At 39.4% G+C, this 24,256-nt stretch overlaps 1 pseudogene; it reads left to right on the top strand.

The window, feature by feature from the left end:
• Positions 1 to 11,453: 11,453 nt before the first annotated feature.
• Positions 11,454 to 20,901, top strand: LOC142652501 (uncharacterized; annotated as a pseudogene).
• The last annotated feature ends 3,355 nt before the right edge of the window (positions 20,902 to 24,256 follow it).

The following is a 24,256-nucleotide window of genomic DNA, read 5'->3' as shown; positions in this document are numbered from 1 at the left end:
AGTGGTTGGAAGAGCACGACCAAGACTTTTAATACTTCCCTGGCCCCTAATTTGCCAGACATGAACCCAATTGAGCATCTGTGGGACCACCTCGATCGTCTTGTTCACTCTATGGATCCTCCCCCAAGCACCCTCCAGCAAATGTGGGATGCACTGCAGTCAGCATGACTCCAGATACCTGAGACAACCTACCAGCACCTTTTTGAGTTACTCCCAGCCCCTCTACCTGTTGTCCATGCTGCACACGGTTTTTACTCTGGATATTAGCTGGTGGTCATAATAATGTGTATAACCACCACATTCACATGTTAGAAGGTTTGTCTACTTTAGACATACTATTTTAACATTGGTGATTCAGGCATATGCTTGTAATAGAGCGCAATCCCTTGCTCTAGACCCCTCTATTAGCCAAGCTGCTGTAAAAGTGTGGCACTCTTTAGAGGACCCGGCATGTCCCTGCATTACACGGACGGCCCATTGTTTTTAATGGACAGTGTTAATGCTTAATTTCTTATACAGCATTTTTTCATGGTAAATAAAGACTAAACAGCCACTTCTAACTGGTCATTAATAATTTGAAATGTAAGTTTGTGTATCTGCGGGTATGCCAGGGAGAGGGGGGCAATCTCTATTGCAGCACCAAAGAACAAAATAATTTTTTAACTTGTACGCTTTATGTCTCATAGCATTATGCACTAGGTGGTAGTTTCTCCCTGAAGATGGTCCAACTATTTTTGAAATTAAGGGCAAAGGGCACTTATTATTTTATTAAGCCCTAAACAGCTAACAGACAGATACTTGGAAAGGAAATATTTACTTTGTGTTGTTAAAATTATTACATTAATTACATTTACATTTTTATAGCAGATTTCATGATTCGTGTGTATATATACCGTATATATAATTTAAATACAATCAATCTGTAATCACAACTGATATTTGCTTTCCTTTGTTATGTCTTTCTATCTTACCAATACATAAAATTCATTTTTTAATGTTTGCCCATAAAGTGTGAAGCAAAAAGCCTAGTTGGGAGCATCTTCAAAGAGACAAAGAACTGTTATCATCCCTGTATTCTATTTTGGAAAAAAAAAATCTTCTATTAGTGCTTGATAGGTCTAAACTGTTCTCCTGGAGTGTTCTGACATCTCTCTTTCCCCCCTCCCTTCTTTATGCAGTCATTGCTAAGATTCCTAGCTGGGCTTCAATAAGGACAGTATGTGTTGTGTAGCAGCTGCAAAAGGCCTCACAAATGCTGGCTGACGAGAAGTGACAGCTCTGTATATCTCTCACTGGCACTGACAGCTGACAGATGGATACCACTCACACACAGAAGAAAAGCCCCCAGGATGATTCTCTAACATTACTCTCTGTTCATAGGGGCCACATTTGATAGAGTGTTGCTCAGAATAATAAAGCCTTGTCAGTTTGTTGCAGTGCCAGACTGCTGAAAATATCCTTACTCCTTTTGTTAGTGACAAAAAAGCAGACATCCATGTTGTACACAATTAAGATCTTTCTATTCAGATAAGAATATCTGTAAAATATTAAAGAAAAAAACACAAAGGCGCATTTCTATGTGTGCACTAATCAAGTTCTAGCAATCGTTGCTGGTTCATTGGTCCAAGTGATTAACATAAAACGGACAAGAATTCATGTTGAAATAAAGAATGAGAAGAAAATGTAGAAAGTAATAGGCAAAATAGACAACCAGCTGTTGGATGTTTAAAAAACAAATGAGCAAATAAAAAGATTATCTGAAATACTGATGCTAATATTTTCTATGTCTTTAGTTATGTATGTGTTTGATATCTCCAGCAGTTAGTGATTCTTTTATCACACAGACTGTTCAGCTATTTGAGCCCCAAGCTTCTGGATATCATTGCCAATTTTCCCCCTCCCTATGGAGAAAGCTTTGTCTGCGATGAATGCCGACTCCCAAATGTGTAGTTCAGTGGAAAATGAAATCCCTTGTATATTTTGGACCAAGAATATACAAGTAGAAATATAAGAAATTTCAAATGCTGATTCCTGTTACAGAAACACTAAGTAGTCTTCTACAAAATGCTATACTGCATTATTATACACATAAAAGAGCAGCTTTATGTATATCACCTATGATATTCTGTAGGTCAGGAAGTCCTTTAGTTGTCCTGTTGTGCAAATTCTTTTAATATCCTATTTTTTAAATGGGTTGGATTCGGACGAATCGGTTGTTCACAACAACTGGGAAGAAACAAGATGCTGACATCCTGGTTCCTTCCTAGTTGACTTTTTTTTTTTTTTGCATCCTTAAGACGAGGATACAACTGAGTATACTACTACAATAAAGGGGTTATCTGGGTTCTGAATTTGTTTTTTTGCTAATGGCTATAAATGAGATAAATGAACAAAAGAAGAAATACTCACCTATCCTTTTTCACGGTTATTCTGGGCTGACACTCCGGCGGTGCTCCCGGTAATTGTTTACATGCACGTAGCATGTGACCACTGTATTCGATAAGAGGGCTCAGTGCTCAGGTCTTGTATTTCTGGCATAATGCCAGAAATACAAGACCTGAGCACTGAGCCCTCTTATCGAATACAGTGGTCACAGGCTACGTGCATGTAAACAATTACCGGGAGTGCCGCCGGAGTGTCATTTGCAGCCATACATTATAGTAGAGGTTACCTAGAGTTAAAAAAGTTCCACTAAGTTTGAGGCTGCAATGTCCATTCCTTTATTCAAACACCCTGATATGCAGTTTCCGACATGCTCCTAGTTTTAGACTTAGCTAATGTGGACATGTGACTCCCAGTAAGGCATTCGGAATGTTAGTCCTGTGAATCCAGGATGCTGCTGCTTTCACTAGCTGTCATGTACTAGCACAGCTTCATTTCTGTACTTCTTTTTCCCCTCTCCAAACCCTAATATTGCCCCTGTGCAGACACTGATGCTGAGGACTAAATGATTTTCCAGTGAGTAAAACTTCTCTTAGAGTACTCACCAAACCGTGAGATTGTGGTGCACATGGTCTCCAATTCTGTCTCTGAGACGGGACTCAGGATTCACTTCTTTCCTCTCAGCATGATTCCCCACCCTTTTCCTTTGTAAGGATTTACTCCCCTCTGCGGACGCATGCGCTATGAAGCTCTCTTAGTGAGAAAGCAGGGATCAAGTAAGGAAGCTGACTTAGAAAAGGAGCAATCACAGTGCCAGGCTCTTTGCTTAATAACCCGTCAACACAAACGGGAAGGGGAGGCAGTCCTCCGTCATGTGGTGCTGTGTCTGCACATCATCATATGGGAGAAAACTACAGTAGTTCCGGCACCACGTGACCGGGTTCTGGCTGAACGATTCACGACACATTTAAAAATCAAAGTATTTTGGTGAGTGATTTGTTTTTTTAGAATCAGATAAATGGTAAATAATTCTAGATCTCCGGATAACTTGTTTAATTTTGAAGGAAGGAAATGAGCAAGAAAATAAATTTCACTTCAAATATGTACAAGGCCTTTAAGCAGTCATGGATAATAGAGGTGGCATTATAATAAGGCTATACAAATATGCTGACTTTAGTGAATCTGTCAGGCTTATGATACCCGATCTGAGAGCAGCATGATATAGAGAAAGAAAACTGTGGGGAAATTACCAACTTTCCTACACCAGTATTCTGGTGTAGAAATGTCGCAAATGACTCAAAAATCACAGTTTGCGTGAACAATTTTAACGTTTACGCCGCTCTTGTCCCTTTACTAAAAAGTGGGTAGAGCTTCGTAAGGAGGGGCGTTGTCACCCATGGCCCAACAAATTTATTATAGTTTACAGCAGAAACTGGCGTAAATTATACCGAAAATCTACAGCAGCTATCACAGACTCCATTTAACATATATGTCTGGAACTTTTCCCAGTATATATGTTACGCAAAGGGCAGAAATATATTGTGATCAGGGCCTTAGACATAAAACAATTAAAAATCTGAAACAGAAAATCTGGCCTTGATAAAGGGGCTGGCTTTCTCAAAAAGGATGTCGTTCGGCGAGGGTTTCACTGTATAACAGTCTAAACACATATATATATATATATATATATATATATATATATATATGTATATATATATATGTATATATATATATATATATATATATATATATATATATTGTCGTGGCACGTGGTCAACCACAATTTGATCAAAATGTGCACTAAGAACCTCCCTAGTGTAAGTAGATTTAGCAGTAATGCATATATATTATATATCTTCGAAAGTTTGTTTGAAGCCCGATTTTTCATTGGTTTAAAATGGATGATCACGTCATCTGTAAGCCATAACAACCGATCAGATCGCTGCTTGGATTTGTAATACATGCTTTTTGAAATTATAAAAGCTTACCTGATTGGCTGCTGGTAAGGATGTAACAACCAGAGTGATGTCACACTGCTGCTGCTGACATCATAATCTGCCTCCCGGAACATTATTCAGAGACCAGACACACATCTAATGCACCGCCTGCTGCCACCAGACTCCACAGGAGAGGATGCACAATATTCCTCACAAGACTGTACTTCATCTCCTGCTACAAAGAGAAGCCATCTCTGCTGTGTTTTCCTGGGACATGATCAGAACAACTTCCTACATGTAACATGGGAGATATCACAGTCCTTCTACTATACTGGATAAAGGTTAGTATATATAGGCAGGTTGTGTATTTTGGTATATTTGCCAACAACCCCGTTTTATGGGAGACAGTCCAGCAAGCCGGGTTAGGAAAGGTGGTGTTTATGCAAATTTGTGTTTTCAGGCAGAAAGGGGGCGAGTCATCAATGCTTTGCTACTATGGATTTGGGTTGACTGGTAATGATAAATAGTACGGGGGAGGGGTATGAGTGAGATTATAACCTATTTGTTCATCCACACACTAACGCTCTGTGTAGTAACGGGACGTCTCTGTAATGGAAATGTCTCCAGATTTATTATGGACACATTCCATTATAACGTTCATTTTTATATCCATGTTACAGACAATTCTTTTGGTTATTAATATAAATTAGACTTTCAATGTTAGTGTTTACTGAAAATTACAATGTTATATATGTCTCATAATGAGAGCCACTGCAGTTTATATGAGAAGAATGTGTTGTGCTGGTTACTATGGTGATAGCAGCCATCTTGGGGCTTATGTCAGAAGAATGCATTGTGCTGGTTGCTATGGTGATACCAGCCATCTTGTGCCTTATATGAGAACAATGTGTTGTGCTGGTTGCAATGGCAGACATCTTGGAACTTATGGGAGAAGATTGAACCTCATTTAACTCAACTGTCTAATAGAAATACTGGATTTGTTGACCATAGCAACCAATCACAGTGCAGCTTTCATATTTCCAGCGCAGTGGGAAAAAAAATGAAAGCTGAGCTTTGATTGGTTGCTATCGAAACCAGGATATGTTTTTCTATTAAACAGTTTTAAAAAATGCGGCTCAATGTGCTGTGCTGGTTACTATGGTGACGGCAGCCATCTTGTTACAGTCAAAGGCAGTTGGTGTGAGCAGCCTGATACTGGATAAAACTGTATAAAGTTTGTTTGTTTGAAGCCCGATCAGGGAATAGCTATTTTTGATTGGACATTGAACAAAATGTGCCTCCTTTTGCGATTTTTGATTGGATTAACCCCTTAAGGACGCAGCCTAGTTTTGGCCTTAAGGCTCAGAGCCCATTTTTCAAATCTGACATATTTCACTTTATGTGGTAATAACGTCGGAATGCTTAAACCTACCCAAGCGATTCTGAGATTGTTTTCTCGTGACACATTGGACTTCATGTTCGTGGTAAAATTTGGTCGATATATTCAGTGTTTATTGGTGAAAAATTGCAAAATGTAGAGAAAATTTTGAAAAAATTGCATTTTTCAGAATTTAAATGCATCTGCTTGTAAAACAGACAGTTATACCACCCAAAATAGTTACTAGTTCACATTTCTCATATGTCTACTTTAGATTGGCATCGTTTTTTGAACATTCTTTTATTTTTCTTGGACGTTACAAGGCTTAGAACATAAACAGCAATTTCTCATATTTTTAAGAAAATTTCAAAAGCCTTTTTTTTAAGGTACCTATTGAGTTCTGAAGTGGCTTTGTGGGGCCTATGTATTAGAAACCCTGATAAAACACCCCATTTTAAAAACTAGACCCCTCAAAGTATTCAAAACAGCAGTTAGAAAGTTTTTTAACCCTTCAGGCATTTCACAGGAATTAAAGCAAAGTGGAGGTGAAATTTGCAAATTTCATTTTTCTTGCTGAATTTCAATTTTATTCATTTTTTTTTCTGTAACACAGAAGGTTTTACCAGAGAAACACTACTAAATATGTATTGTCCAGATTCTGCAGTTTTTAGAAATGTCCCACATGTGGCCCTACTGCGCTCGTGGACTAAAACACAAGCCCTAGAAGCAAAGAAGCACCTAGTGCATTTTGAGTCCTCTTTTTTTATTAGAATATATTTTAGGCAGCATGCCAGGTTTGAAGAGGTGTTGAGGTGTCAAAACAGTAGGAATCCCCCAAAAGTGACCCCATTTTGGAAACTACACCCCTCAAGGAATTCATTTAGGGTTGTTGTTACCATTTTGACCGCACAGTTTTTTCACAGCACGTATTTGAATTGGGCTCTGAAATGAAAAAAATGTCATTTTTTCCAATAAAATGTCATTTGTGATCAAAATTTCTTATTTTCACAGGGAACAAAATACCCCATTTTGTTGCCCAATTTGTTCTTAGTGTGGCAATACCCCATTTGTGGTGATAAACTGCCGTTTGGGCCCATGGGAGGGCTCAGAAGGAAAGGAGCGCTGTGTGTTCTTTGGAGTACAGATTTTGCTGGATTGGTTTTCGGGTGCCATGTCGCATTTGCAGAGCCCCAGAGGTATCAAAGCAATAGAAACCCACCACAAATGACCCCATTTTGGAAACTACACCCCTCAAGGAATTCATTTATGGGTGTTGTGACCATTTTGACCCCATAGTTTTTTCACAGAACTTATTTGAATTGGGCTGGGAATGAAAACAAAATTATTTTTTTCAAATAATATGTAGTTTTGGCAGAAAATTTCGTATTTTCACAAGAAACAAAATACCCCATTCTGTTGTGCAATTTGTTCTGAGTGCCGCAATACCCCATTTGTTGTGATAAACTGCCGTTTGGGCCGATGGGAGGGCTCAGAAGGAAAGGACCACCATTTGGCCTACTGGGGATTTTCTAGTGCGAAGTCATGTATGCAGAAGCCCCTGAGGTACCAGTACAGTTGAAACCCGCAAGAAGTGACCCCGTTTTAAAAACTACACCCTTAAGGCATTCATCTAGAGGTGTAATGAGCATTTTGACCGGAGACCTACACCCCATAAACTGTAATGTGGGTTCTCCCGGGTATGGCAATACCCTACATGTGGCTGTTATCAGCTGCCTGGACACACAGCAGGGCCCAGAGGGGAAAGACGAGGGGGGATAAGCTGTGTGGAGTGCATCAGGGTAAGTAAAATTGGGGTAAATTATAAACCAAGGGATGTATGATAAATTTTAAAACACTTTCATACAGAGCTCTGGTTATTCGGGACACGTGTCACATTGATATATTGTGTCATCCATTATCGCCCTCTTATAGCAGACTTTGCACCTCTTTTGACTTTTTCCCTTCTTGCCAGTTTGGGGAACTTCTCCTGGAAAGTGTTGCCCTGGTACGATGCGTGTGGGCTCGCTTCCAGAAGTATTGGGTGCCCCCCCTTCTTGGTCCCTAAAGATTAGGTTCTTGATAATCACCTCTTGAAATTCCAGGAAAGTTCCCGTCTGGCCTGCACATCGACGTAGCATGTACGCATTGTACAATGCCATCTGTATGATGTGCCCGGCCAGCTTCTTATACCACACCGCATGGCGCTGTAGGGCTTCAGGGCTTGATCTTACAAGTCCATCCCTCCCATGTACCTATTGTAGTCCAGGATGCAGTCTGGTTTGGGGGTGGCCTTTCCTTCATATATCCTAAACCTGTAGGTATACCCTGATGCACTCTCACAGCTTATACATCTTCACGCCATACCTTGCCCTCTTACCCGGCAGGTACTCGCGGAATTGAACCCTCCCTTTAAAATGTACCAGGGACTCATCAATAGAAATACACTTCTCGGGGGTGAATGCTGGGAAAACCGGGCACTGGAACGGTCTAATAGGGGTCTCCATTTATACAAACGGTCAAAACTGGGGTCATCTCAGGGTGGGCACGGCTCATTATCAGTATAATGTAAGAAGCGAAGTATTGCCTCATTTATTTATTTTTTTAGGTTCCAGTTCAGTTCTGAAGTTGCTTTGAGGGGCCCATATATTAGAAACCCCTATGAAATACCCCATTTTAGAAACTAGACCCCTCAAAGTATTCACAACAGCATTTAGAAAGTTTATGAACCCTTTAGGTGTTTCACAAAAATTTAGAGCAAAGTAGAGGTGAAATTTACATTTTTTTTTTGTCAGAAAATCCTCTTTATACCATTTTTTTTATAACACAAAAGGATTTATCAGTGAAATGCAACTTAATACGTATTGCCCAGATTCTGCAGTTTTGAGAAATATCCCACATGTGGCCCTAGTGCAGTAATGGACTAAAGCGCCGGCCTCCGAAGCAAAGGAGCACTTAGTGGATTTTGAAGCCTCTTTTTTATTAGGCACCATGTCCGGTTTGAAGAGGTCTTGTGGTGCCAAAACATTGGGAACCCCCCAAAAGTGACCCCAATTTGGAAACTAGACCCCTTGAGGAATCCATTGTAGTTTTCTTGGGGTGCATGCGGCTTTTTGATCAGTTTTTATTCTATTTTTAGGTGGCGTGGTGACTAAAAAACAGCAATTGTACGATTGTTTTTTCTTTCTTTTTTTTTTACAGCGTTCACCGTGCGCTATAAATGACATATTCACTTTATTCTGCGGGGCGATACGATTACGGCGATACCAGATGTTTATAGTTTTTTTTATGTCTTATGGCGTTTGCACAATAAAATACGTTTTGTAAACAATCATTCACTTTTTGTGTTACCTTATTCTAAGAGCCATAACGTTTTTATTTTTCAATCAATAAAGCCGTGCGAGGACTTATTTTTTGCGTAACGAACTGTAGTTTCGATCAGGACCATTTTTCGGTACATGCGACTTTTTGATCTCTTTTTATTCCATTTTTTGGGAGGTGAAGTGACCAAAGAATTGTGATTGTGGTTCGGTTTATTATTATTTTATTTTACGGCGTTCACCGTGCGGGATAAATAATGAAATAATTTTGTAGTTCAGGCCGTTACGGACGCGGCGATACCAATTATGTATAGTTTATTTGTTTGTTTATATATTTTTATTAATAATAAAGGACTGATAAGGGAAAAAGGGGGATTTTTACTTTTAATACTTGTAAATCTTTTATTTTCTTATTTTTACACATCTTTTTTTAACTTTTTTTTTACTTTATTACTTTGTCCCACTAGGGGACATGAGGGCAGGAGGCCCTGATCGCTATTCTAATACACTGCACTACATGCGTAGTGCAGTGTATTAGAACTGTCAGCTACTCACTGACAGCAAGCATAGTGGGTCCTGACGTTGTCAGGACCCACTAGGCTTCCGTCTATGGCATAGCCGGACGCCATTGTTTGGTGTCCGGTTGCCATAGTCACCATCGCCGGCCGCTATCGCGTAGCAGGCCGGCGATGGCAGCTTAACCCCTAAAAAGCCGCGATCTCTATAGAACGCGGCTTTTAAGGGGTTAATCAGCGGGGACACAGCGATCGGTCCCCGCTGTAGGAGCTGTGACAGCTGCTGAACAAGACAGCAGCATCACAGCTCCTGTATGTGTCGGGAGGACGGCCAAAACGGTCATTACTCCCGAGACGTACTATTACGGCATGGAGCGCGAACGATACAGCTGCCATGACGTAATAGTACGTCAAGGAGCCGGAAGGGGTTAAAAATCGCTTTTACTTAAAGTCACTTTTACAGAAATTTACTTTTCACTGCCATTCACTTTTCAATTTGCATTGAAGTACACACTTGCCTGATCGTGATTTTTGATTGGTTGAAAAGCTAACCAATAGCGATTCTTGATTGGTTGAAAAACAAACCAACACGATTTTTGATTGGTTGTAAAACAAACCAGTAGCGATTTTTGATTGAATTGGACATTTCACAAAGTTTGCCTCCTTTTGCAGATTTTGATTGGTTTAAAAGTCACTTTGATTGGATGAAAAACAAACCAATAGCGATTTGTGATTGCATTGGACATCAAACAAAGTTTGCCTCCTTTTGCCACTTTTGATTGGTTTAAAAGTCACTTTTACGGAAATTTACTTTTCACTGACCATGGCTCCCAAAAGAAAAACTCCTGAACAAAGAGAAGGTTGACGCTTGGCTCAAAGAATATGTCGAGCAGCAGAAACGCCAGAAATGACCAATGCTCGGCTTGAAGATCAAACAAAGATTGCAACAAGCGACCGCAAGAGCGGAAGAAACACCTCAAGCGACTGAACGTCGGGTTCGAGCACAAGGCGCAAGAAATATTGTTTCTCAACGAACATCTTGGGATTGCATGAACAAAGCTGCTATGCAATACGACCCAACAATTGAATATGATCTGCACAACTTGGTCAATATTGGAAACATGGACACGACCTGTGAACATTGTAAAGCCCAGAAGTGGAAGTCAGAGCCACCTGGCATGTGCTGCTCTGCTGGCAAGGTTCAACTACCCCCACTTGCTGCACCACCAGAACCACTCAAGTCACTGATGACTTTGAACACTCCCCAAACCAAGCACTTTCTGGGAAATTTGAGGCGCTACAACTCTTGCTTTCAGATGACTTTGTTTGGTGTGAACGAAATTCGAGAGAGAGGCTTCATGCCCACCTTTAAAATACAGGGACAAGTTTGCCATCGACTTGGATCGCTCCTGCCATTGCCCAATGAACCACCAAAGTTTCTGCAGATTTATTTCATGGGCGATGAAAAGCTTCAAGTTCAGCAACGACAGAGCAACGTCCCTGGAACTCGGTCCGACATTTTGCTGGAACTGCAGTAGATGCTTCACGAAAATCACTGTTATGTCGAGATACTCAAGAGCTCTTTGGAAATGATGACTTCGGATAACTACAAAGTGGTCATCAAGGCTGACCGAAGGCCAACAGGAGAGCTTGAGCGGCGATACAACGCACCAACTGTCAATGAAGTTGCTGTCGTCATCGTTGGGAAATTTGAAAATCGGGATATTGTGCTGCAGAAGCGTGATAATAAACTGCAGAGAGTTTCTGAAACCCATCGATCATATGACGCACCTCAGTACCCACTGATATTTTGGCAAGGCAAAGACGGATATGATATTCAAACCTGCCAAACAAATCCAAGTACCGCAAATGTTACCGCCGGGAAAAAGTTTTGTGCATGGCCTTCTACACCTATCAAATTATGATGCGGGCAAGCCATTCAAATCACTTCTTGATGTGCCAAAATCTTTTCCAGCAGTTTTTGGTTGATATGTATGCCAAGATCGAAACGAATCGACTTCGCTTCATCCGTTTCAATCAGAAGATTGAATTCGAGATGCTGTCGTCAACGATGGAAACACGAGCAATGTTGGTCAGATGGTTATCTTGCCTTCCAGCTTCACAGGGAGCCCTCAACATATGCACGAATACACTCAAGACTCCATGACATATGTGCGAAAATACGTAAGGCCTGACCTGGTTATTACTTTTACGTGCAACCCAACATGGAAAGAAATTCACCAAGAGCTCTTGCCAGAACAATCGGCGACTGATAGACACGATCTGGGAATCTTTCGACAAAAGGTTATTAAGTTCATGAATGTCCTCACGAAGGGCAAGGTATTTGGAGAAACGCAATGCTTCATGTGCACAATCGAATGGCAAAAATGAGGTTTGCCTCACGCACATATACTGATCTGGCTGAAGGAGAAGATCCAACCAAATCAGATCGATTCTGTCATTAGTGCAGAGATCCCAAATGCACAAGAATATCAAAAACTATTCGACATCATCATGAAGAACATGGTCCATGGACCATGTGGAAGACTGAATCCATACTCCCCAATCAGGAAAGATGGCTTCTGTACAAAGAGATTCCCAAGACAGCTGATCCATGAAACTCAGTTTGGAGATGATGGTTGTTATCCACTTTATCGCAGAAGAAAAGTGGGAGAAGGCGGGTTCACTGCATTGATGAAGATGAAGATTGGCAATAGTTACCAGGACATCGAGGTCGACGACAGATGGATTGTACCCTACTTGCCATTTTTTTCCAAGACCTTTCAATCTCACATCAATGTTGAATATTGCAACTCAGTTAGGGCAATCAAGTACATCTGCAAATATGTTAACAAAGGATCAGATCAAGCAGCATTTGGCTTGGAAAGACAAGGAAGAACAACTGATGAAATCAATCACCAAGAAAGACAAGAAAGAACAATTGATGAAATCGATAGCTTCCAAACTGGACGTTACATCAGTAGCAACGAGGCTGTATGGCGAATTTTGGACTTTCCAATTCTCGACCGCTATCCAACGGTAGTTAATCTCAACGTCCACTTGGAAAATGGGTAGAGAGTCTACTTCACCGAGGAAACTGCTGCACAACAAGATTTGCAGCCCAAAGACACCACGCTGACAGCATTCTTCAAGCTTTGCCAACAAGATGACTTTGCAACGACACTCCTATACTGCGCTGTTCCAAAGTATTATACACGGAATAAATCTGCAAGAGTTTTCAAGCGAAGAGTCCAAGGAACACCAGTGGAAGGTCATGTTGTAATCAAGTCAAGTGATGCTCTTGGCAGAGTCTACACAGTGCACCCAAACAACCATGAGTGCTTCTTCCTCCGGTTGCTTCTTCACACAGTAGCAGGCCCGACATCATGTTAGCCTCAAGACTGTTGGCGACCATGTTTGTACAACCTATCGGCAAGCATGTCAAGAAAGGAGACTACTTGAGAGTGATTCTCATTGGGACAAGACTTTAGAGGAAGCAGCAACCTGCCAATTACCAACAAGCTTACGAAACCTCTGTCATACTCACGACGTGTGGACCATCCAAGCCACTTGAACTGTGGGAAAGTTACAAAGAACACCTCTCGGAGGATGTTCTTCTGCAAGCACGATGGCAAAACCCGGGACTCTAATTGGACAGCTGTACTCCACAAATTTTCAACATGTCATTGATCCTACTTGAAGAAAAGACCCTCATGATGGTTGGAAAGAGACTTGAGCAACTGGGACTTCCCACGACGTAAAGGAACAACGACGAAAGACTTGGACGGGAATTGCTTCGAGAAACAAGCTATGACATGAGCGCTCTGGAGACTTATCTTGCAACGAATGAACCTCTTTTGGTTGCTGACCAAACGATGGCGTACAATCAGATCTTGGACATGGTTGTGAAAAACACCAGTGGTATTGTCTTCTTGGATGCTCCTGGCGGAACAGGAAAGACATTTGCCATAAACCTGTTGTTGGCAAGGATCTGACAACAATCCAGGATAGCTAAGGCTGTTGCTTCCTCAGGCATTGCGGCAAAATTGCTTGATGGTGGCAGAACTGCCCATTCAGCTTTCAAATTACCGCTCAACTTGACTCCAGATGTGTCTCCTGTTTGTAACATCAGCAAAGGTACTGGTGTGGCAAATGTCCTGCAAGAATGTTTGATGATTGTCTGGGATGAATACACGATGGCACACAAGTTGGCGTTGGAAGCTCTGGATCGAACTCTGCTGGACTTGCGTGGAAACAATACAGTCATGGGAGATGTCGTCTTGGTGTTGGCCGGTGATTTCTGTCAGTCATTGCCTATTGTTCCAAAGGGAACACCAGCAGATGAATTGAAAGCTTGCTTGAAGCAGTTAGTGTTGTGGAGGCATGTGAAGAAGATGAGCCTGACTACCAATATGCGAGTTCATCTGCATGGAGATGCTAAAGCTGGTGAGTTTGCCAGCAGATTACTCAATCTGGGGAATGGAGATGTTCAAGTTGACAATGGGACGGATCTGATCAGCTTCCATGATGATTTCGCAAATTTTCCCAAGTCGGTGGAAGAACTTACAAACAGTGTCTTTCCCAACATCGCCTTCAACTACAGAGATCATGAATGGTTATGTCAACGGGCAATACTGGCTCCAAAGAATGATTCTGTCAACGCCATCAATCAGCAAATTCAAATGACTCTGCCAGGTCAAGAAAAGCTGTACAAGTCCTTCGACACAGTTATTGACCCCGATCAGGCGGTGTACTATCCGACAGAATGTCTCAACTCTCTCGAGCCGCGTGGCTTACCTGCCCATCGATTGATGTTGAAGGTTGGCTCACCTATCATGCTGTTGAGAAACATTGACACTCTGAAACTTTGCAACGGGACGAGGCTGTGTGTCAAGAAATTGATGGATCACGTTATGGAGGCCACCATACTAATCCAAATGATGTTCCTTTCGAGTTCAAGCGGCAACAGTTCCCAGTACGCCTAGCCTTCGCAATGACAATTAACAAGGCTCAAGGTCAATCGCCGAAAGTGGCAGGAGTACACCTTCAAAGTCCCTGTTTTTCCCATGGGCAACTATATGTTGCTTGCTCCAGAGTCGGCACTGGAAAGAAGCTCTACATCTTGGCACCGTATCAAAAGACAAAAAATATTGTTTACAAGAAAGCGTTGGAATAGAAACATGCAGTCCTAAATCAACACTATATAAATCTGTAATGAATATATTACTTCATTTCATTTCTTTTATGCTTCCAATAACATTATTTACACTCTCTAGCAATTAAATTCATATCGAGAGGTAGCAATTAACTTCATACTGAGAGGTATTTAAATAGTGAGCTTTTACTCTATCTATACCGTAAGTCAACCTCCCGAGAAACGGCGGGTATAAAAGCTAGTTTATTTATATTTAGTGGCTTAGGTGGCATTAGTGTTCGCAGAGTGCTTTCACCATTTTTTTGTGTGCTGTATAAATCTGCAGTCACAGGCACTCTTGCACCTGTATACATGTTTTGTTTCATTTTGTTGGAATGTGCTGTTCAAATTTTTGTGTTGTTTATGTGATTTGTATATGTGGGGTTTGTGACTGCCTTCATTTTTTTGATCTTGCACTCCTCCCATTCTGCCCTGGGTGGTTTTAATTAGTTTAATGCTGGTTCCTACCATCCCCAGATATATGTAGGCTTAGTCCCAGTTCTGGGTGTATGTGCAGCATGGGTTCCCACCTATGGAGGATGCCTTGTCGTGGCAGGTGGGCACAATTTGATCAAAATGTGCACTAAGAACCTTCCTATTGTAAGTAGATTTAGCAGTAATGCATATTTATTTATATTTAGTGGTTTAGGTGACATTGGTGTTCGCAGAGTGCTCTCACCACTTTTTTGTGTGCTGTATATATATATAGCACATTGATACCATTCATACACACAATGCTTTGTAATTTTGGCACTTTGCACTTTATTTGTATTTTAATGAGATTAATTATGTAAATGCTCTTTTGCTCTTTATAAACCGTCATCACTCAGTATGTCACCATGCTTGATAAAGGAGGTCCTATTGTAGGACAGAAACGTCGCTGTTTGTTGGCTGAATAAACCACTTATTTTTCACATTTTGGAGTGCTGCAAAATTTCTACTTTTATATATATATATATATATATATATATATATATATATATATATATATATATATATATATATATATACATATAAATATAATTTATCATCATTTTTCTCTTTACCTAAAAAATTTGTTTATGTTATTGAGCCGGATACTATGTAGAATAATTCTGTAGTTCAAGATGATACTCACTCATTCTTGATATTTTTTAATGTTATATTGCTGGTGCATTAAGGAAAGATTGAATCTCAAGTATTGAAAAGCAAGCACTGCTGAATTCATTAGTTTGTGTTCATGCAAAATGCTTATTGCACCAACAGATGCAGTCTGCATTAAGTGTGCATTAGGCCGGAGCGCATTGAGAATACGCCTAATGCTCTATTTTGCGAATTGTAACATGCCAGCAGCACTTAATACATCTGTTCACTTGCTGAAGCTTTCTTTGTATAACTACATACTTTTTTAACACAGGTATAGAAAAATATATAATTTTATGCTGCTTTTACCCTTTTCTGCTTATATTACATCAAGTTCCATTCATGTATTGCATTATATAGAGGAAACAGAGCAGAATTTCAGATTTATATATCCTGTATTTAATTTATTACACTGTGTAGAGTATAAAAATATAATCCACAGGTATTGCTATTTAGATTTAAAACCTGTGACATATTCTATGTACGTATCTATCTTTACATTTTTAGGCCGATTTCAGGCTTTTTTATGCTTTTTCTGTTGTGTTTTTCGTTGCATTTTTGGGGGCAAAAATGTTGTGGCCAGATGTTAGTTTAAAGTCTAAAGTCTAACGTAAAATACAAAAGAGCCTAAAAAACATAGTGATTTGGTTTTGGCCGTTTTGTAGCATTTTTGGGGTTTATCAGAACGCAGCATGCTCCAGGTATAGCCTTTTTTCTGGCATTTTTCTCCATAGGCTTCTCTATACAAAAACATATCGCTGCATCTTAGCGGTTGCTAGCAGATCGCCAGCCCTGACATGCAATCAGGGCTGCCGACTGCTGCTATGGCAACAGGAGACACAATGGCCTCCCGCTCTGCCATCACAGAAGCCGATTAGGCCCCGCCGGGAGGTGAAGCCTAATCGGCTTGCTGTCAGTAAATAACTGACAGATCTAATACATTGCACTACGTAGGTAGTGCAAAGTATTAGAAAAAAAATCTGACAGTTGGACCTTCAAGTCCCCTAGTGTAAAAAAAAGTGTAAAAAAAGTATAGATATATAGTATATATATATATAATAAAAGTTTCAAGTAATAAAATAAAACACAATCGCCCTGTTCCCTTATCAAATCCTTTATTATTGAAAAATAAATAAACCATATGTATTTGGTATCGCCGCGACCGTAACGGCCTAAATATATAAAAAATATTAAATTATTTATTACATGCGGTGAACAGCGTAAAAAACAAACGTAAAAAACTATACCAGAATTTCTGTTTTTTGGTCACTTGGCCCTACAAATATTGGAATAAAAAGTGATCAAAAAGTCGCACGTATCCAAAAATGGTACCTATAAAAACAATAGATTGTCTCCCAAAAAACAAGCCTTCATACAGCTCAGTCGACGATAAAGTTAAAAAGTTATAGTTCTCACAACTTGGAGACAGAAAAGGTACATTCTTTTTACAAAAGTAATTTTATTGTGCAAAACATTGTAAAAAATAAAAAAGTGCTATAAATTAGGTATCGCCGGAATCGGACTGACCCGCAGAATAAAGTTAACATATAATTTATAACGCATGTGAATGCTGTATAAAAAAACTAAAAGAACTATGCCAGAATTGCATTTTTTTTGGTCACCTTGCCTCCCAAAAAATAGGATAAAAAGCCAAATAGCGCTCTTTCCCTTTCCAAACAGCCGTTTATGACCACATGTGGGATATTGTTTTACTCGGGAGAAATTGCTTTACAAAATTTGTTCTGGTTTTTCTCCTTCAGTCCTTGTGGAAATGAGAAAAAAAATTTGCTAATCCTCCATTTTCTTTGAAAAAATTTAGATTTTCATTTTCAGGGCCTACCTCCAATAATTTCTGCAAAAAACCTGTGGAGTCAAAACGCTCACTATACCCCTAGATAATTTCCTCAATGGGTGTAGTTTCCAAAATGGGGTCACTTGTGGGGGTTTCCACTGTTTTGTCCCCTCAGGGGCTTTGTAAATGTGTCATGGCCTCCGCAAACCATTCCTGCTAAATTTGAGCTCCAAAAGCCAAATGGCGCTCTATCCCTTCTAAGCCCTGCCGTGTGTCCAAACAGAAATTTATGACCACATATGGGATATTGTTTTACTCAGGAGAAATTGGTTTACAAATTTTGCGGTGCTTTTTCTCCTTTAGTCCGTGTGTAAATTAGAAAAAAAATCGCTAAACCTACATTTTCTTTGAAAAAATGTAGATTTTAATTTTCACGACCGACTTCCAATAATTTCTGTGAAAAACTTGTGCGGTCAAAATGCTCACTATCCCCCTAGATAATTTCCTTGAGGTGTGTAGTTTCCCAAATGGTGTCACATTTGGGGGATTTCCAGTGTTTTGGCACTGTGAGAGCCCTTCAAACCTGACATGGTGCCTAAAATATATTCTAATAAAAATAAGGCCCCAAAATCCACTAGGTGCTCCTTTGCTTCTGAGGCCAGTGCTTCAGTCCAGTAGCATGCTAGGGCAACATGTGGGATATTTCCTAAAACTGCAGAACCTGGGCAATAAATATTGAGTTGCATTTCTATGGTAAAACTTTCTGTTACAAAAAATTTTTATTTCTGCAAAAAAATATGAAATTTATAAATTTCACCTCTACGTTGCTTTAACTCCTGTGAAACGTCTAAAGGGTTAAGAAACTGTCTAAATGCTGTTTTGAATACTTTGAGGGGTGACATTTTTAAAATGGGGTGACTTTTTGGGGTTTCTAATATATAAGGCCCTCAAAGCCACTTCATAACTGAACTGGCCCCTGTAAAAATAGCCTTTTGACATTTTCTTGAAAATGTGAGAATTTTCTACAAAAATAAAAGGATCTTCAAAAAACGATTCCAATCTAAAGTAGACATATGGGGGATGTTAATTAGAAACAATTTTGTGTGGTATTACTGCCTGTCTTACAAGCAGATACATTTAAATTGAGAAAAATTTTAATTTTTGCAATTTTTTGCTACATTTTTGTGTTCTTCACAATTAAATACTGAACGTATCGAGCAAATTTTGCCAGTGACATAAAGTCCAATGTGCCAAGAGAAAACAAATCGCTTGGATAGGTAAAAGCATTCCGAAGTTATTACCACATAAAGTGAAACATGTCAGATTTTAAAAATGAGGCTCTGTCAGGAAGGTCAAAAGTGGCCAAAGCGGGAAGGGGTTAAGACACAACAATCCCTATAGCTAGTGAAGAATTATGTTCAATTACAAAACACTTGGCATTATTTATCAAAACTGTCTAACAGCCATGTTGCCCTTAACTGCCAATCACAATGCAGCTTTCATTTCTGCAAACAATTTAAGAAATGAAAGCTGTGCTCTGATTGGTTGGTATAGACAGCAAGGCTGTTAAACTGCTTTAATAAATAAGGCCCAGTGTTTTTTGTTTGAACACAATTCTCCGTTAGCACCTCCTAACAAAGTGAAATAAAAGAGGAGGTGCTAATCTGCTGTGTTGCAATGGAAAAGCAAACAAACACAAAGTTGCAGCAGCACCCTATGGGTGTTGAGCTATATAAAAAACATTTAATATTTTTATTATTTAAAATTGCATTACTGCTCTATTTACTATACTTAGAAATGTGGGGTTCTTACATTTTGATCAATTTAAAATAATAAAAATACATCTTGGCGCCGCAGGGTCTTTGTGTTTGTTTGCTTAGTTCTGAAGGAGAAATCACCCTGTTAACAAGATAGGTCAGAGGAAAATGGCCAGACTGGTTGAAGTTCACTTAAAGGCAACAGTAGCTCTACTAACCATGACATACAGTGTTATGCAGAAGAATATCTCTGAACACATATGGGGAAATTTATCAAAACAAGTGCTCAAGAAAGGAGGAACAGATTCCCACAGCAAACAAGTTTTTGCTTCCATTCTCCAAAAAGCCTTTGAAAAATGAGAGCTGGAATTTGGTTCTTATGGGCAACTATTACACTTTTACTTTGCACTAGTTTTGATTGACAGGTACTTTACAAAATCATCATTCTTGGTTCTATTGCCTATTGGGCATTTGCCCCTGGTGCTCAGAATTTGCAGTTTATCCATTAATATATAAAATATAATCAGCTCCTGGATTAAGTACTTGCAGGTCCACTATGTAGAAAACCCAAAAGGTCTTAGACGTATTCAGGTGGCTTAAGGCTGGGGTTCTACAGCAATTTTTGGTTACACTTGAGACTCGGTAAAAACTCGGTAAAATCACCTCATTACTGCCACTACGCTGTCTAAATGTTTTCCTTAGGGGAAACGTTGTGTGATAATCGCTATAATTCCAATCTTGTTGCAAGTCAACCGTTACTTTTTCCAGGAAAAAAAGGGAGAAGAAGTTGCATTAATGTCTGTTGCTTTGGAGTCCGAGCCTAATAGTTTGATATATATTCCTGGAAATTGGACCAAACAAGTCATACCCACTTTTTCGCTGAGGGTGCCCAGAAAAACTCACGAAAATGGGTGACATGTGTTGGTAAATAGTGACATACATTATCTAATTAATATAATTTTGTGCCATTTTTAGATCTCTCACAGCATTATACATTAAACCAATGCATTACAAAATATAAGTGTTAACTATGAGTGAGGTACATAAAATAGCATACTTTAGTATTGTTTTTTTCATCAGGGAAAAATTGATAACCTGCAATATCAATCAAAATAAACTACAATATTAATTTGTTCTCAATCTTCACACTAAGACTAGTTTAATGTAAGTGAGGACCTTATTTACAGAGACCAAAGAGGCAGCGGTTTTTCCGCACATCATTAGCACCAATCATGGAAAAGCCCATCTTGTCTAAGGTCAGTATTTTTTATTTATCTAGCCTTCTTAAAAACGCACAATTTCAAAGTCCAACACAGCACAAACATCCTTGGATCCTTTTTTGACTGATTTTTGCACATCTATGGAAATCAATAATAACAGAAATGCAGAAAATGGTTTGATTTCAAGTGTTCATTTCGCAGCAAGAGTGAATGTAATTTTCAAGTTCAATGGTACACACATAAGAGGCTTAAAAGTGATATTAAGCAAACAGAATAACAAGCAGTAAAAACAGAAAATGTAATGCACAGAGCTCTACATATATAAGCAAATAAAAGACAAACTTTTTTTTATCAGAGTTGTTGCCTTGGGGTAAACTGAATCCTACTAAATGAAATGTTTTCTTTTATCAGAGTCACTTTTTCTGGCACCTGGAATTATTTAGTTCATGCCTGAAAGTACAGAACACAGCAGCATGAGTCCTCCGGGATGAGCAAATGTTGCCATGGTCTCATAACATATTGGCAGCTGATGTGCCATCGTTGTATGCCTGTCATTCAAATATCTCAGCTTGCAGATGCCGCATTAAGCAACCATAAGTCTGTTGTTTGTTTTTTTAGAATAAAATATCTGTGTCTTGCTTGCAGTTTTTGCTTTCAGAGACTGTGGGAATGGTGTACACGTAAAACCAATGTTAAAAATGACTGTCTGTATGTCTGTAAAATATAAAGAAAAAATAATTATATCTAATGCACTGACTGTTTACACAAATGGAGTCTTACAAAAAATATCTATCTATCTATCTATCTATCTATCTATCTATCTATCTATCTATCTATCTATCTATCTATCTATCTATCTATCTATCTATCTATCTATCTATCTCTGTCTGTCTGTCTGTCTATCACTTTAGTTTTTTCCTCCCCACCTTCCAAAAGCCATAACTTTTTTATTTTGCGGTCCATATAGCTGTATAAGGGCTTGTTTTTTGCGGGACGACTTGTAAATTTTCACGGCACCATTTATTGTACCATATAATGCACTGGGGAACTGGAGAAAAAATATTTGTGGGGTAGAATAGGAAAAAAACAGTGATTCCTCAATCTTTTGGGGGGTTTCATTTTTACAGCTTTCACCGTACGGTAAACGGCATGGTAACTTTATTCTGCGGGTCAATACGATTACAGAGATACCAAATTTATATAGTTTTTTTTATGTTTTACTACTATTACAAGAAAAAAAACTGATTGTTAAAAATAAAATTTGTGTTTTGTTGCCACATTCTGAGAGCCATAACTTTTTTTTTTCTATCGAATGGTGTCTTACAAAAAAGATCTATCTATCTATCTATCTATCTATCTATCTATCTATCTATCTATCTATCTATCTATCTATCTATCTATCTATCTATCTATCTATCTATCTATCTATCTATCTATCTATCTGTCTGGTTGTCTGTCTGTCTGTCTGTCTGTCTATCTATCCTCCAGATATGTAATTTGATGCTCCTATTTCTCAATGTCAAACTTTCAGGGCTCCCACCTACCATGTGCCATTTTAAAAGAAATGCATTACACTTAAAGAGGCTCTGTCAATACATTATAATTGCCGTATCTCCTACATAAGGAGATCGGCGCTATAATGTAGGTGACAGCAGTGCTTTTTATTTAATAAAACGATCTATTTTCACCACTTTATTAGCGATTTTAGATTTATGCTAATGAGTTGCTTAATGCCCAAGTGGGCATATTTTTACTTTAGACCAAGTGGGCATTGTACAGAGGAGTGTATGATGCTGACCAATCAGTATCATGCACTTCTCTCCATTCATTTACTCAGCGCATAGGGATCCTGCTAGATCCTTATGTGCTGTCTTATACTAACACATTAACAATACTGAAGTGTTTAGACAGTGAATAGACATTCCACGGGATGTCTATTCACAATCTCTGCACTTTGCTACTCTGTGGTAGTTACAGCAGAGGACGCGTAATCTCGTTGTAACCTGTAATTTACCGTTTAATCTCGCGAGATTACGCTTCCTCTGCTGTAACTACCACAGACAGAGTAACGAAGTGCAGAGATTGTGAATAGACATCCCGTGGAATCGCTATTCACTGTCTAAACACTTCAGTATTGTTAATGTGTTAGTATAAGACAGCACATAGCGATCTAAAAGGATCCCTATGCGCTGCCTAAATGAATGGAGAGGAGTGCATGACGCTGCGTGTTGTACAGACGAGTGTATGACGCTGACCAATCAGCGTCATACACTAAAGTAAAGTAAAAATACGCCCACTTGGGCATTAAGCTACTCATTAGCATAAATCTAAAATCGCTAATAAAGTGGTGAAAATAGATCATTTTTCTAAATAAAAAGCACTGCTGTCATCTACATTACAGCACCGATCTCCTTATGTAGGAGATACGGCACTTATAATGTGGTGACAGAGCCTCTTTAACTTTAAACTAAATACTTTAATAGATCAAAATATTGAAGGATTGAAGACATAAATCAGCATGCAAGATGCAATAGGAAGTGGAGGAGAAACTGGGTAAAACAGCAGCTGAAAAGCTACACGACAATAAGTTCCATGAGAGATGAACTAAAATGAAATTCCAATAACCCACAAAATCAGTTGACCGCTAATCTTCTGGACCTGCAGTTGGCTGTTTACCAGAATCAGAAGTAATGTATGTAATTGTTACTCCCCTCTCCCTAATCTAACGCCATTCTTCTGCTCGTGTCTCCTGGCTCTCTTACACAGCCGTGCGCTGTATTGGGTCTCCATGACGACCGGCCCGTTGATGGCATAACGCAAACTGCCCATCTTCTGATTATGTCCTTGCCTTCTCCTCTATCTTGTTGCAGTCTGGCCACTCTCGCAGTGACATCCCCTGGCTTTACTTTGACTCTGATTCCGAATTGCCTTTACATCGCACGCGCCCTTATTTGGTGACTATTTTGGAGACCGCCACCTGGGAATCTGACCAAGAAAGACTATACCCCCTTATGGGGTTCTAGGGTGAAATACGGGGCGATTTCTCCAGTAACCTTAACAATAATTGAAAATAATTTTGCTTCATTGTTTGTAGTTTGTAATAATTCTGTCCTTACTTATTTCCTAAAAGCGAGTTGTTGCAGGGTAAAGTATGGGGGGAGGGGGTTGCTGAGCAGCAGTTTGGGCCAGTGATTAGTCAGGCTTGAATTTCTGACTGTCAGACTCTAATTAGACAATATAGATAAGCTACAGTCACTAATTATAGCAGTACACTAATGAAGCAGAGCTAAAAGCCATATCATATTTTGAGTTCACATTCGGTCACCCACTCCATTTGATGGGTAGCTGGCAAGGGTAGAGCTATCATAAGTGCATCATGCGCAGCAGCACAGTGGCACTATAGGCAAGGGGACTCATTACTAATGAAACAAAAATTGGAGTTCTTCCTAGAGTCTACTAGATTGCATGTAGGAGATATTGTTAATCATTCTTTCGTGATCTAGCAAAGAAACTTTCTCTAGAGGTACTCTATGACAACCATCTCACTCTTGACAAATTAGTTATTTTACTATAAGGTGGCCACATACTGTTTCTGTACAGGGATCTTCTTTTACCTATGTTTGTCACTGCTCCAAGTTGCAT

This window comes from Rhinoderma darwinii, chromosome 5 (assembly GCF_050947455.1).
Source record: "Rhinoderma darwinii isolate aRhiDar2 chromosome 5, aRhiDar2.hap1, whole genome shotgun sequence".
Lineage (NCBI taxonomy): Eukaryota > Metazoa > Chordata > Amphibia > Anura > Rhinodermatidae > Rhinoderma > Rhinoderma darwinii.
The sequence above is the reverse complement of the archived record's forward strand: the minus strand, read 5'-3'. Positions and strand labels throughout refer to the sequence as shown.